This window comes from Carassius auratus, unplaced genomic scaffold, assembly GCF_003368295.1.
Source record: "Carassius auratus strain Wakin unplaced genomic scaffold, ASM336829v1 scaf_tig00013545, whole genome shotgun sequence".
Taxonomy (NCBI): Eukaryota; Metazoa; Chordata; class Actinopteri; order Cypriniformes; family Cyprinidae; genus Carassius; species Carassius auratus.
Genome location: NW_020524411.1, coordinates 3,884 through 19,976, shown reverse-complemented (window position 1 = coordinate 19,976; position 16,093 = coordinate 3,884). Strand labels below are relative to the sequence as shown.

General features: G+C 37.2%; 1 pseudogene; it reads left to right on the top strand.

Annotated features, from left to right (window-relative positions):
- The first annotated feature begins 585 nt into the window (after positions 1 to 585).
- On the top strand, positions 586 to 1,776 carry LOC113074062 (N-acetyllactosaminide beta-1,3-N-acetylglucosaminyltransferase 2-like; annotated as a pseudogene).
- Positions 1,777 to 16,093: the final 14,317 nt, after the last annotated feature.

Genomic DNA, 16,093 nt, shown 5'->3' with positions numbered 1-16,093 from the left:
TTTGTGGGTTGACTCTCATAAAGAGTTAAACGTAAAGAGGTTCACGTGGTTTAATTTTAGGGATGCCGTTCTAAAATTAAAACCGCCAGACGTGAAATGGGCCAAGTCCTTCAAGGTAAATGAGCTTGTATCCACCGCTAGTTTGTCTTCTCGATCTGTACTTCGTATTAGCATGCAGTACTCAAACACTTTAGTTGCCAACACATGCACAAATAATCCATATTATCTTGTAAAGTGGTCTTGGTCGATCACAATCTTTAGTGTTCTAGTGTTTCCTTCCATGCGTCTTTATTGTCACTTTTGATTAATTATCATCAGAATTATTGCATGCTTGCTGAATAAAAGTATTTTAAAAATGCATATGCCACACATACAGTCAGTATCACTACAGTGACAGCACTTTTGAGATCTGTATTCAGCGCTGTCTGTTGTTCGTGAACTAAAAAGTCACGCATTGGCTCAAAAAAGTTTAAGAAACCAATGACTTCCTAGTTATTTTTTAATCTGTAGTGCTGAATGTAGTCCTAAACATGTCCTTATCTGTTATTTTTTTTCTCTGCTGTTTAGGTGGTGAGTCTCGACACCATGCAGGGACCTCGGAGGAAGGTGAAGGTCATGGTGATGATGACAATGGTGTTCATTTCATAGTGGTGGAGGTCTCTCTCAATGCTGGGAAGGGAGACAGCAACAAAAATAAGCAGCTGGTTCCCACGAAGCGTTTCTGGGCAAAAGATCTCCCCAGTGACGCCTACTGGAATCGCCGACAGCAACAGCTGAAACTACATCAACAATCGCAACCTAGAAAAGCTCAACTTCCACGATTAAGCTTCCAGACTGGTTAAACGACACAGTTAGTTTGGACTCCTGTGAGCCTGACTCAGGGTGACCACCGAAGTCAAGGATTACAACTCTCTACCGGATCGCTTCAAGGACTTTCTGCTTTTCATGCGCTTGCAGGTCCTATCCCATCGTGATGGATCAGCCAAACATATGCAAAGACCCACCGTTCCTCCTCCTAGCTATCAAATCTTTAGTCCCGCACTTTGATCGACGTCAGGCCATCCGTGAGTCGTGGGGCAAAGCTGGCCTCCTTGCAAACCGAACGGTCGTTACAGTGTTCCTTCTTGGGAATGCAGCCATGGAGGACCACTTTCCTGATCTCTCAAAGATGCTTCTCCATGAGAGCTCCATACATGGAGATATTCTCCAATGGGACTTTAGGGACACCTTCTTCAACCTCACCATCAAGGAAGTGCTTTCCTGGAATGGCTGAACACCCGCTGTCCTGGAGTCAGTTACGTCTTCAAGGGCGATGACGATGTTTTGTTAACACCATCCGCATTATAGACTTCCTAAGCAATCTTTCTCATGCCAAAGCCAGGGAACTGTTTGTAGGAGATGTGATTACCAACGCTGGTCCACAACGGGACAAAAAGGTCAAGTATTTTATCCCGGAAAGCATGTTCGTTGGTACGTACCCTGCTTATGCGGGTGGGGGCGGTTATTTGTTCTCGGGACAGCTGGTTCCAGAAGCTTCGTAACGTCTCGAGGTTGGTGCCACTCTACCCCATTGATGATGTCTACACAGGTATGTGCCTTAAGAAATTGGGCCTTGCTCCTGAGAAGAACAAGGCTTCAGGACCTTTGATATTGAGGAGAAATATCGCGATAATGCCTGTGTCTATAACGTCCTGATGCTGGTCCATCCCAGAAGTCCTCAACATATGATTAAAATCTGGGCCTGGGCTAAATAACCCAGCTTTGAACTGTCAATGAACTGTTGGTCCAGGGTTTTTGGCTGCTTTAAAGGATTAGTTCACCCAAAAGTGATAATTTGGTCATAATTTACACATCCTCATGACATTTTAGAACTGTATGATTAATTTTTTTTTTTTTTTTTTCATTTGTTGAACCAGAAAAAACTGTCACGGATCACTTTTTATTTATTTATTTCGTCCCCATTGACTTTCATCATATGGACGTCTTTTGTGTTCTGCAGTTTGGAACAACATGAGATTGAGTAAATGATGACAAAATTGTCATTTTTGGGTGGACTAGCTCTTTACCATTTTTACCATTTGTTCTAAATGTGATTTTATTTATCATCTTTATGTACTCAATTTCATGTCAAAGGTCAGAAGCGATGATGAGCTCTTTAGATGTGTATATATTTCAAATGTAGCTCTAAATTGCCACACGCACAGTATTTCAATGGCTTGAGTTTCGGTGTCAAAAACTCTGCTGATAATGTTACAAGTATTATACAGTTCTCTGTGGTTGAGATCAACGGTGCTGAGAATTGTGGGAAATGCAGTTCAGCTGGTCTGAACATGGCACAGGCGATACACCGCACACCTGAACATAAATGTCAATCATTTTGATAAAATGTGGTTTCTTTTCTATAGGAGGATTCCGTTTGCATTATGCTACAGTAAACAGATGTGTTTGAACACTCTATGCAGCCATCACAAGGCTAATCCAAACTTGCTGCTCTAGTTATTTTGATGTAAGAACACATTGCCTTCCTGTTTATATTATGTCATATTACCACAGCCCATGCTGGTTTAGATCAAATGAAGAGTTGGCTAATTTAGAGCCCTATTTGTGACAACAGCAGTTTTGCATACCAACTGAATATAGATTGAATTCCCAGACCTCCACATGTATGCTTTTGCCGTGCATTACTGGCTCTTTTCCTTCTAGAATATATATATTTTTCTTTCAGGAGCAGACCAATCAGTTGCAACTCATAAAGCTTTGAATTAACAGAGCCAAAACTGGGTCATTGTGTCAAAGAAATGTTTAAAATGAACAAAATCATTAACTCTTTTGGTGGAAAACTAGATGATATGCTTGCTCCCTATCAGATCTGATTCTCAGGGTGTTTTTTTTTTTGTTTTGTTTTTTGAGAGCGAGAGTTTTTGGTCAAGCTTGCAAATCAGAGATAAAGTTCAGAGGTATGGGTTTCGTTTTCAAATGAATGAAACTTTGCAAGCAGTTTTCCAGACCTAAATGAAGCCTGTCGCTGTTGTGATCATGCTGTCCTTGCTTTTTCCCTTCTTATAAAGAGGCCAGGAAATGGAGACTCAGCTGGATGACTTAATTACAGAATTTTACACAGTGGCCCCCAACTAAGTTACAGTGACCCCTGCTGGTCTGCATATGTTTTTCTTTTTTAAATGAACACTGGACCTTTTTTCAAATTTGTCTTAAGCTTTATTGAATAGTTTAAATCATGTCTATGGCCTGCCAGTTAACTACAAATATTTAATTTCTTCTGTGACTGTTCACCATCAGCTGTGTCTCCTATTAAAGACATTTAGGCCTCGTAGTCAGCACACCCTAGGAAACTACATCCGCTCTATAAATAATCTGTTACTCTTCGTACTGCTTCATTGGTTGCTTGCTGAAGAGCTAAATCAAACTTGTGTCATGTAGTATTTATATAGTCTCACAATTTGAAATGTTTAATATTACGTTGTCCACCCAGGTATGAGGAATGAGGGCTAAGAATGTGTGATTTATATATTGTCTCTCTGCTAATAGAAAGACAAGCACACCGTTCAGAAGCCTGATGTAGTGTTTGTTGGGATGAACAAAGTGTTTACATGGGTTCATGAACAGTACAAAAAGCTTGTATTTATAAACTACAATTTTATCCATGACAAAGTTAAGTATGCAAGTTTTTATACACTGGTATTTACTGTACTCCTGAGAGTTGTCAAACTCTTCAGGCCCTTGTTGTTGCTCTTGCATCCGTGCATAACATTGAAGAAAACAAACTTGTCGTATATTGTTCACAACTGTGATGTTCATGTATTAGAATACTTTTAAAAAGCAATTAGTTTTTGTTACTGCCTTGAAAATAATTCTTTATTTCCATCATAAGATATTTGAATGTTAATATGATGCCTTGAACGTGGCTTTAGTCGTCCATGGATGTATATTTGTGTATTTGTTGACGTGTATGTATATGCTGAGGTGTATGATCATGAAAATCCAGTTCTTAAAATGAAATCATTATTCGGTTTGTATTTTTGGATTATAACTCGGTCATGTCTATACCTAAACCTTAATTTTTTTTTTTCTTTTTTTCACTTTTCCCACACAAATATTTTTTGAACAGTCAAATGAGTTTTTTTGCCACTTTATATGCAGATTATTTTCTGACACCTCTTACCAAAAAAAACACATTGTAAACTGCACAAATGTTATTACCAAAATGTGCCTGTTAATATGATTTTTAATCATGGTCTCTTTTGTAATTGGATATGCACATTTATTTTCTCATGTTTATGACTGCCTTTTTAAAATGTAATTCTTGTAATAAGTGGAATAAACTGATGTCTTGACCCTCTGTCATTCCTGTCTGAGTGTTTGTACTACTGTTTAATCTCTGTGCAGTTCTGCGGTTTGATTTTAATCTTATTAAAACTTGATAAATGACTGTTTGTGTTGAAAAATGAACCAGCTTGTGTGTGTATATCTGGTAAAGATTTACCAGCAGAGGGCATCTTTGTTCTTTGTGTTTTAGTATCAGCATGCGGAGTTCTCCTCCTGTGGATCATTTTTGTCACTCCATTTTGTCTGACACATACATTCAGCAGTTTCTTAAAGCTGGATGTCACCCTTTCTTTGATTGACTAAGGTACTTTGTCATGATCTGTTCTGTGAAACGCTGCATGTTGGAACAAGATCGTTAAGTTCTCCTCTGACATTTAATTATAGCGGTGTTCACAAATCATCTATTTAGGGCTCAGCTAAACACTGAATTTTCATACTTAACTGCACTTAACTTGTTCTCTATACTGCAAAAAGCCCTAAATCTTCACACTTCTTGGTGTCATTTACTACCTGCTCAGATAACAATGCAGTACATGCTCTTTCTTGTCGGTTGCTTAGAAAGAGGGGAAAAAACATGTGTTGGACATTTCTTCTAACATTATGATTTAAGGATATTGTATTTTTTTTAACTTGAGTTCATCTCCGCTTAAGTCACTAAAGCATGAAGGAGACCAAATGTATGTATATTTTTTGCTTTTCACTCAAACTGATTTGCAGATAATATCAAATGACTTTACAGTTTAAAGGTTTGGGGTAGATTAATGAAAAAATATTTTGAAGACAATTAAAATGCAAAGCAGAACTTCTTCAGCCATTACTTCAGTCTTCAGTGTCACATGATCCTTCAGAAATTATTCTAATACAGTCACCCACCTCTCCCAGAAGCTCCCTGCACCCGCAAATGAGATACAATATCCCGGAAATTGTGGAGGGAAGGGAGAGAACGAGCAAGAGTAAAGAGAACGATTTAAGAGAGAGAGAGACACATGTGATATATAATCAAAACTGTAGCCAGCTATGAGATCACCATATGAGTGTCTGCATGTATAATTCAGTTTAGACCGTTTGCAAGGATGTTTAGTGTCTGTGGTATGAAAACAAATCTCCAGGGCGCAGGCGCAGGCTCTGTTGTGTTGCCAGATCCAGCGATTGTAGGCTTATTTGGACTTGTGTTTTCCACTTAATTCGACACTTTATTCTTATTTTATCTTCGTTGCAAAATATTTGAAATAATTTAAGTTTATTTTGTATATTTCAGTTTTTATTTGTTTTAATAGCAATATCTGGCAGCACTGTATTGCTGGTGTAATGCAGAAAACTGATTGGCTCAGTTTTACAGTTTTACACTTGCCAAAAAGTGATTACAGACTCTGCTTTTTGAGTGAACTGTTCTTTCTGCCTCAAAATGACTTGATTTCATTCATGGTTGTTATATTTAATAGATTATACCTCATTTAGTCCTCTTTACCAGTTGAAATATCTTTAAATGGACAATAAAACCCATAAAATGCAGTTTTACACTTGCCAAAAAGTCATTTGAGGCAGAAAGAACAGTTAATTCAATAAGTAGAGACTGTAATCACTTTTTGGCAGGTGTAAAACTGCATTTTATGGTTATTTCTACACAGGTAAAAAGAATTGCATGAGCTAAATGACTTCATTGCATTCGAGGGTTATATTTGACAGATTATACTTCATGCAGTCCATTTTACCTGTTGAAATGCCTTTAAATGGTCAGTAAAACCCATAAAATGCAGTTTTACACTTGCAGAACTTGCATACAACACTAGTACACAGATCTGTAACGTTAGAACAAGTAGGTTACAGAACGAAATACACAAACACTAGCCATGAAGAAGACTATGCTGTTTTATTTAGTAGTCGTTACATTTTCACAAAGTCATTCAAAAAACATCTATAAGAGCCATCAGAGAGCAATAATAATTAATGAAAACTATAACAGTAATATGGATTGTTGCTCAAGTAATAAACAACTGATAAAATTATCCACCCCTAATCTATAGTAAGTGTTAACAATGCTATAAAAAGACTAAGGTATATTTTTACAGTGTCCATCCTTTTAAAATCAAAACATCTTTCACAAACATCTACATCTCAGTGTCACCTCAGTAATTTTCACACCCTGGCTACTGCCATGATAGTAAGTTTTGAATTGCAACAGAATGAGCATCCTCTGATGATTGGTCATATATGTGCCAAGTAGATCAAACAGTTAGCTCTTATTTTATGCAAAATTAATAAAGTCATTGACACAAACTGCTATGACTTTGAGCCATCCAGTAAAGCAAGCCACATCACAGAACAAGTAAAGTTAATGAGCTTCATGCATAAGAGTTGCATTTCCATTTATTTGAACCATTTGAGACAGCGCTGTTCAGGGTGGTGCTACCTCCCTGAAATGAGTTCTTGCAGGGTGGGATGTCTGCTAAAATGCTGATTTAGTCCACAAGAAACAGTTGGGAGCATTACGAATTTTGTGGAAATTGTGTTTTTCAGTTTTCTCTAGAAAATAGAAAATTCAGAAGAATGTCCTATTGAGTGAGTTGTTCATTCAAACGATTCAAGAATGAACCAAGTGCCTGTTTTTATAAAAAAAAAAAAAAAAACAGTATGTTTCTTTTGTGTGCAGTTGCATGTTTGTTTTGATTTCTTCACGAGATTCGTTCACACAGACAGGCTACGTGGGCAATGCTAACCTTGTCACTGTCGGTTGTATTTATAAATAAAATTGCCATTTGCATCAAATGTAACAAAATCAGAATCATTCTCGCTGAAATTTCTGCGCTTCCCTAATTAGATGTTTTAATCACGTCTGTTGTCTGGTCGGGCGAGTAACATTTTCTTTCACTTGCCCCTTCAAAATATCCACAAAGCATTAATGTTGAGCTCTGTTACTGTATATGAAATTCAACCTGCCGAAGTTGCTAGTAGTTTAGGCAGTGTTACCCGCCACAGCTGAATCCACCCGCTTATTAATATGTATATATTATCTTGTGGAGGGATGCTTTTAAGCAGGAAATCTCAATATGTGTGTATTGTAAATAAAAAAATGTACTACAACACTCTTTCCTGACATCTTGTCCCTGAAGACATGGAGCTAGAGGACAGGTGAGGAGTTGCTATAGAGACTTTCTCTCTAGGGATGGAGAGGTGCTCACTTCTGTAGGTTTAGAATCAGGAGAGAATGAGTGTAAATGTGTGAGTGAGAGATTTTGTATGGAGTGTTTCGGAGACCAGATGATGGTCTAATCAGGCTTGTGTTTTTGTGTGTTTTACAGGACAGTATTTCAGCTGTGCTGTACTGTGGTGGTCAGGGTAATGGAGTAACAGTGTATTTTTACAGTCTCATCGCTTCAGGAAATGAGTGAAACTAGTGTGTGTGCAATAGGATACATGTGTTTGTGTGACAATAACAGATGCAGAACGATGAGATGTCTGAGCATGTAGGGAGTATAACATCATCACCTTTTACTTTCCCTCTCCTCCTCACACAAAGCGAGCATTTGCGGCCATGTATGGATATGAGAAAGCAGAAATGAGACATAAAAGAAACCTAGATGATAGAGAAGCATGTGCTGAATTCTGTTGAATCCAGCTCTGCCAAGTCTTAAAAGCAGCCAGCATCATCTCCTCATGGTTTCCTTCTGCTCTCTGCTTTCAAATGATCTTATTCTGAAGGATGTCTCTGTACGGAGATTCACATTATAGTGGACTGTAAAAGAAGAATCGGGTCTGTATTTAATCTTTATGGCTCTGTGCCCTTGTGTCTGATACCCTTGACAGGATTCGATGGAGATTTCAGAACAGACAGAGTCCTTTCATGCACATGTGTTTCTTCAGAGTGTTCTCCAGACATGCCCCCCACCCTCAGGCATTTCTCTTGGCGTGCAGTGTGAGCTAATTTCTTTGGCACTCATTGGAAACGTTGGAATTTAGGAGCTGTTTTTTTCACACTTTCTTCTGCTCATGTTTGCAATAGATCGCAAATACACCAAAATGTACACCTACTGTATTCACTGGATTTTAGTGGCCATTTATACAGAACTCATTTTTGCATTTCAAATGTAAGACAAATTTAAAAATCTTCAAAAAAAGCTGAACTTCTTTTAACAGCACAGAATGCAACATGTTCTGTGTGAACAGCCCCTTACTACAGTATATAGGCCTATTATATACTCTTTATAAATACATAGTGATGCTAAGACATCTGTTGCTAGTACACATACTAGAAATACAAGGACATGAAAAAAATCCCTAACCTTATACATATTTTAAGTTTACACTTTATTTGATAGTCAACTTTAGACATTCTACTAACTATAAGTAACTTTGCAGCTACATGTCAACTAATTCTCATTATTTTGTAATTACATGTCTAACTCTTAGAGAAGACTGTTAGGTTAGGTTTAGGGTTAGTAGAATAAGCTGACAAATACTTGTTTCTCATAGTCAGTATGTTGTATTAGAAGATGTGTTAGAAGATATTAAGCAGACAGTCTACTAAACTTTAATGATGCTAGTTGAAATGTTTTTGCAGAGTTACTTAATGTTAGTAGAATATATCAAAATAAAGTGTTAACTATTTTACTTCGATGTGTAGCTTGGCCTGCTCAGTTTGTTCTATGAGAGATCTAATTTTACTTTCTAAGCAATCAGTGAGTGGCAAAAAATGCTAAAATCACTTGGACTTAAAGGAATAGCTCACCTAAAAAATACAAAAGGTATTTTGGTAAGCAAACAGTTACATACTATAAAAGTCAATGGCTATCAACTGTTTGTTTAAAATATCTTCTTTTGTGTTCAACAGAATTAAGAAACTACAGATGTGGAACAACCTGGGGGTGAGTATGACAGTATTTTACATTTTTGGGTAAACTAATATTTAACAATCTAGCAACTACATAGAAGCACCGTCGGTTGGTTTAAACAACATTTTTGCTTTCTACTAAGCTGCTTTTTAATTTGTTTTCAATGTAAACATTAACTGTACTGAGGTCTTTTTGGCGCTTTCCGCTGGTACAACTCGTCTCATCTTGCATTGCAGTTTAGTACCGCTTTAGAGTGGGTGGGATTATACACATTGCCCCATCAAGCTCTCGTTGGATCCGATCCTTGGCTATCATTGAGAGGAGGGTCTGTACTTTCTCAACAGACCACAAAACAGCTCTATTTTGATTGTAAAAAAAAAAGGTGTGCTCGATCTTTTGCTGGCTGTGCTGATCTAAATCTTACAGATCTGTTGTCGCAAGTTTAGTGACACAGGTAGTGACAATTCTCTCCTGTAAATCATTGATCAGCAGGGTCGTCACATTTTGGTAATGGAACGGTTCACTTGGAACCCCAGCTGAGGTGTTTCTGAAAAAAGTACAAGGTACCTGTTACTGCACCAGTAGAAAACCCCCCTTTGACAGTAGCATTGCTTCTTTCTGCTTTTTGTGTTTAGAAAGAGCATCATGTGTATTTTGCGACCTTCTGTTCTTTTAGATTCATTGGTGCACATTTCTAAGACTCCTTCTGTGTTCATGGCCCCTAAAAGAACACCTAAGCAACTGCATAGCAACAGTCGGTTGGTATAACTTTGTTATAGAGTTTGTTATAAAGAGACAGTATCACTTACCTGGAATAACTGCTGCAGAGGGACATGCAGCATTTCAACATAAAAAAAAAAAAAACCCTTGATTGACCTATGAATTCTGATTTTCGTCATAATAAGCCCTTGAGCCCTCGAGGAATGTGTGTTTAAGAGAATTGGATCTCAGGATAACAGAGACCACCACAGGGAGATATTACATTCTCGGCCTTCATCCTTCTTTAAACATGCATGTTTGCTTTTCTATCATGATGGTAACTTTCCATTTGACTTCTATTGTTTTTATAGTAAGCTAATGATACCTTTATGCATACCCCTCTTTTGACACAGATATCTCCTCACCTGCTGTGGTGCACATAGTGTTCCTCCAAGGCAGGAGAAAGAAATCTTAATGGTCAATGGTAAAACAATTGAAAAAAGATGCAGTCATGGCCAATATACTCATATCTATGTAACAGATCTAGCGTTTCAACTTCCTTTGAACATATCTGATGCGTCTCTCGTCTTCTTTGTGTTAAGACAGCAGCTGGAGATCTGAGGAGCAGGCACGGCTAGAGAAGGTGCTAAAGAGGACAATGTGTCCACCTCAGGACCCTGGATTAAAATTAGTTTGACAGCTGCATTCATCCTCATGTATTGACATTTCAGGGTAAAATAGAGAAAATGCATACTAAAAAATGGTGAAACGTCTATTTGAAAAAAGCTTGAAGTAACCTGACATGATGTTTCTGACATGTATAATGAAGTGTGTGACATTTAATAATTATCTGACGTGCGCAGTGTGTTTGTGATCTGATTTCATTTGAGTGATTCAGGTGGGTGCCCATATCAAATCAGCTTTACAGATATTATAGATGGACATTATACTGTACACAGTATAATATATTTATAGTTTCGCCAGTAATTTTCTAGAGATACAGATGTGATTGTCTGTGTGAATGGAGATGGAACTAAAGTGATGACAATAAATGGAAAGAGCAAGAGAGGAAGTAACATTCATCAGAGTTATTAAACCTTCCAGAGTGACCTTTGTTTGCTCAGTGTAATACAATTATCAGCCCCTTCTTCCTCAGACCATTGGAAAAAGAAGCTACTGAATAACACTAATTGTTACATACAGTAACAGATGTTCACATGGCCTGGTAAAGACAGTCGCTTTAACTTAAGCCAATGCAAAATGATAAAAGCCTGCATGGAGGGTCTCAAATCCGAAAGCATTCATTATTCACTGAGTATGATAATTTTGTCTGCAAGGCTGAGTTTCTGTAACAGCCTCTGTGACCTGTATTTCCACACACTTTCTCTCTCTCTCTCTCTCTCTCTCTCTCTCTGTGTGTGTGTCTGCTGTAATGGCAGCATTCATTCTAATGGCAGGAGTCACTCAGTATTTCCATGTGGCCAGACTGGAAACTCAACAGGACTTGGAAATGTCTCTGTCCTTGGCATTCCCTTGAAGAATTGTCTTACAGGGTGTTAATATTCAGCCAGCATTCCTGTAAATTAATACAGCCACTTTCATAGTGAATGTTTTTATAGCTTTATGATTTGTGTAGTCATTCAGACAAAGACAAATGGACTCTATTATAAGCTGAGCTTGTGTGAGATGTCGACTCTCATGTCCATCTCTCATATTTTAGGAAGATACAACAGTTCAGAATACTTTTGTGTGTATGCATGTATTTAGTTACTTTATTACTTATTCGTTTTATTACTATCAATTGAATTATTGAAAATGTATTTTAGTTTGCTACTTTTGCATAATGAATTTACCACATAAAAACATATATATACTGTGTTTTCACAGCAGATAAATGTACATTACACAGACATGAAACAATTAGCTGACATGAATTAAGACTTTTGTAAGCTTATGGCTAGTTTAGTTACTTTAAGAGGAGATTAATCACACACACACACACACACACACACACACACACACATTCTTGCATATGTTGTTTACGGGTGCCCTAAATAGATATTTTTTATACTGTATTTTCTATCCCCTTGTCCAAACCATACTCCTCACACAAAACTTTCTGTTTTAGATCTTTAAAAGATCATTCTGTATAATTGTCATGGGGACCTAAAACAATGTCCACTAGGACAAGGATTTTGAATGTTGCCATCTTTGTGGGGACATTTTGTCCCTGTTATGTAAGGTTTACCTGAACCACACGCACATAAACACAAATACATGTTTGATGTGGACAATCCTGTTTGTGATCAGTATGTGGTTCAGATGTAAGCAGACAATGCATTTATGAATCGATTTAGCATTTGATTTAACGCTGAACCCAAAATGTAAAGCAGGAAGTGAGTAAGAAAAAGAGAGCGACTGATGGGAAGTTTTTCAGTTTCTGTGGATTCGCTTCAGGCAGTGAGCTTTCTTCACAAGAGAGAATGTGTGTGTGGGTGGACATGTAGCTGCTTTCTCCCCACTTACATGTTCTTCATACTTTAGTGTTGAGTTCCTCTCTCTCTCTCTCTCACACACACACACACACACGCATCTTTACAAGTGCATAAACACCCTTCAGGATCTGTGTCAGACACTTGTTCCATATATGACACCAATATAACTGAATAAGCTGACACTGCGTTTCCCCTGCTGTAGGGAGTTCATTTTATCCCCTTAAACAACCAACTCCAAAGTTCTGACCCTCCAGCAGTTCCACAGACGCCTTTATTATTTCACCTGCTAGCAATGAGAGCCTAACTACACTCAGAATCAGCAGGAAGATCATTTTGCCCTCCCCCCCTTTTGGTTTTCCTCTCAAGTCAGCTGCCTATAAATAAGTAAAAATCCCTCTTTTTCTTTTTCTCTGTTGCTTCATTTTTATTGATCTCCTCTTTATAGTTTTTCATCTTCATCGTTTTTCAGCAGAGAATCTGTTTTAAAGATGCTGGTTCATAGGTACACTAATAATAGTGTAAGCTAATAGCTGTGGTCTTGCAAAAGAGCGAGAGAGAAAAAACATTTTTATTCCCACTAATAATTTTAATTTTGCCTTTAAGCCCCTCCAATACTATAGAGCCAGATCCTGCCTACATCCCTGCTCTCCAGAGTAAAACGTCTCTTTATAAACACTACATCACACTCTCTGTTCACTCCTCTTCAAATTTTCTTCCCAGAATTTCATTCTTCTGCACTTTTGCATTGTGGGCAGAGAAAATTGCCAAAGCTCATTGTGTGGCTGTCGGCAAGTACTGGAGTATATGTGCAAGTGTGTGTGTGAGTTGCTCATGGCAGATAACAGCTTGCTCTCTCATCCTAAAATAATGCCAACAGATTGAACGCACTACTGCTGAAGATAAATGTGATATCAGACGGCAGTGTAACTATTACAAGAAACCCTGTAGATGAAAGTTGTTTTATATGGGTCATGCATTGACTCCATATGGGTTTTATAAGGCATGGATGATGCTATATGACCCATAAAGATGTTTAACTGCAGACATGTTGCCATGTCATTTCAAAATTTGTAATTTATGCCATTTTTTTCTGGTTAATGTATTTTGCACATACAGAAATTATGCAAACTCAATTATAATGTGACCTTTATGATTTCAGCCATAGAGCAGTCTGACTCAGCAGCTGTGTGTGAGTGCATACTGTATGTGTAGGCCTATATACACTATGTGTGTGATGGATTTTCTACACATTTATTGCTGAGTATACATTTTGTTGTTGTAAGTTTTTTTGTATCTCAGGTCAGTTTATGGTCATTTTAATTAGATAGATCACCCAAAAAAATAACATCTTTTTTTTTTTTTATCATCCTTATCCTGATTGTCAAACTTGACATGTTGCATAAATTCATGGATGCATGCAGTGGAATGCCAGTTTTTAAATGATTAAGATTGAGATGATTATGATTTTATGAAATGATTAAGATTTTATATAATAAATTATTGGTACAAACCACTTCGGAGCTTAACTGCCGAGATCCTCATTTACTTCTATTATATGGAAGACGCTGCTCTGTACATTTTTCATGATATCTCCTTTTGTGTTCCAAAGAGGAAATCAGAGAACTCATGATCTATGCCGAATCTTCACTTCTTTTCCATAAACCTTCATTATCTTCATTGCTAACACTGGTAGTCACAGATGATCTGTAATATGATGACATTAAAACTGTAAAATTGTAGCACTCATGCAGCTTAGCATTTTGGGTTGCTTTCTAATCAGAGAGCACAAAAAAGATAACGCTGCCATTTCTGCATTGAATTAACAGTCCCATCTGTTCTCCATTATCCAGCGCTAGAGCACAAGAGAGAAAATATACCACAGAATCAGAAGATCTACAAGAAATCACAAACAAACTCGACTGTAATCTGTAGCAAGAACTAACACACATGTTTGTGTGTCCCTCTCCAGAGGTGACCCAGCAGCATGAAATCTCAGAGGTGCGGTGATGGATCAACCCTTTCAGGCCTTGCTGGCCCCTGGGAACCGCTGGAAACCCTTTGTCGGTCTCAAGAGGCCTGTGTGACCTGAAGTGCCAAACAGCAGGAGGTGGTGTCACACTCTTACCTACTTACAGACAGCAAAACATTAGGAATCAAATGAATCTTTAGCCAGTGTTAAGGCCTATTCAGATCCATTTATGACTAAATGCTTTATTCTTATTCAGATAAAATAATTTATTTTAATAAATATTTATAAAGCACTATTAATAAAATAAAATTAACATTTTCTGAAATGTATTATTAATATTAGTATTACTATAAAATTCAATAGAATACAAATATGTCAGTAATTACTTCTTTTTTTTACGTTTGCTTACAGTGAAAAATAAATATACTATTTGAAATAAACTTATTTCATACAAAAAGTATACTATGAATAATGTACATATTTAGGTTCTTGATAATACCTTTCAGTTGTACTTTTAGTATATTAAACAGGTATACTTCAAGTGTGCTCAGTTGGAACAACTAATTTTTTTACTTAATGCACTTTAATTGTGTGGAGCTAGATGTACTGAAGTATATTTGATTGTGCTAAAGTGGAACTATTGCAAGTATACTTTAGGTACACTTTAATTATATTGCATTTAAAGACTTTTAATATCAAAGATGATATAACCCTCATCAATAATAGTGACCTTAAAACACATCTTAGGCTAAAAATTAAGACATGCATTGTGCACATGTAGTACTCCAAATAAAGTTTAATTATAATTTTTTATATCAGTAACTCCTGAGCGATATGCCAGTAAATATGTTAATAGATTTAAATAATACTTAGTTTGAAATAAAGGCATCATATTTTTTACTAGGGATGGCATGGCCTTGCATGCACAATCACTATTAAGTGATCCTCCATAAAGTCAAATATCACAGTATTTAGCATTAACTTTATACTTCTAGAGTTCACATTTTTCAACTTTGTTAATGTTTGTGATGTTTTACTCTTCTGTAAATATTGTTGAATAAACCATCATTTGTATGTTGAGGTTGCAGTCTGCACTTCCTTGTGTTTATTTGAGGACATTCAGCTGGAGTTAGTTATTTATAAGGACACTGAATCTCATGGTTGAACACTGATTTCCTCATAATGATGCACATATGGTTCAGAAGCAACAGTATAGAGCATTTAATTAGCCATAATGAGCGCATCACAGTTTCTTGCAGCAGAAAGCTTGCCAAAGCTTCTATTGTGTGTGACATCACTGTTCTCCCTTTCTTGGTCTTCACCCACGGTTGAGCCCATCATGTGTCTGTGCCAGTGCATGAGGGAGTGATTCACTTACAGTAAGCGTGCTTATCTCACTGCCAGCAAACGCACTCACATTACCGCTGGGACACACACAGGAAGACAGAGAAAGTAAAGTCGATACACAGACAAACTGCAGACTCATGTCTCCCACCAAGTCAAATCTGGCTTTGTGAAGATTTCATTGATTAAACCGTGGAAAATATATTTTTTTTTGAGTAATGTATTGTTATTGCATTGTAAAATCACTGGCTGCTTTTTTTTTCCATACAAAATGCCTGTTTTATCATAGAAAAAAAAAAGAAAACGGATAAATTCAGAGGTTCTTTAACATCTTATCTGTTACAAAGTGGTTTTGGCAGCCCCTGAGCTTCCAGAGCAGTGGCTTGAGAGGTTTAATGTTGCCTAACACATGT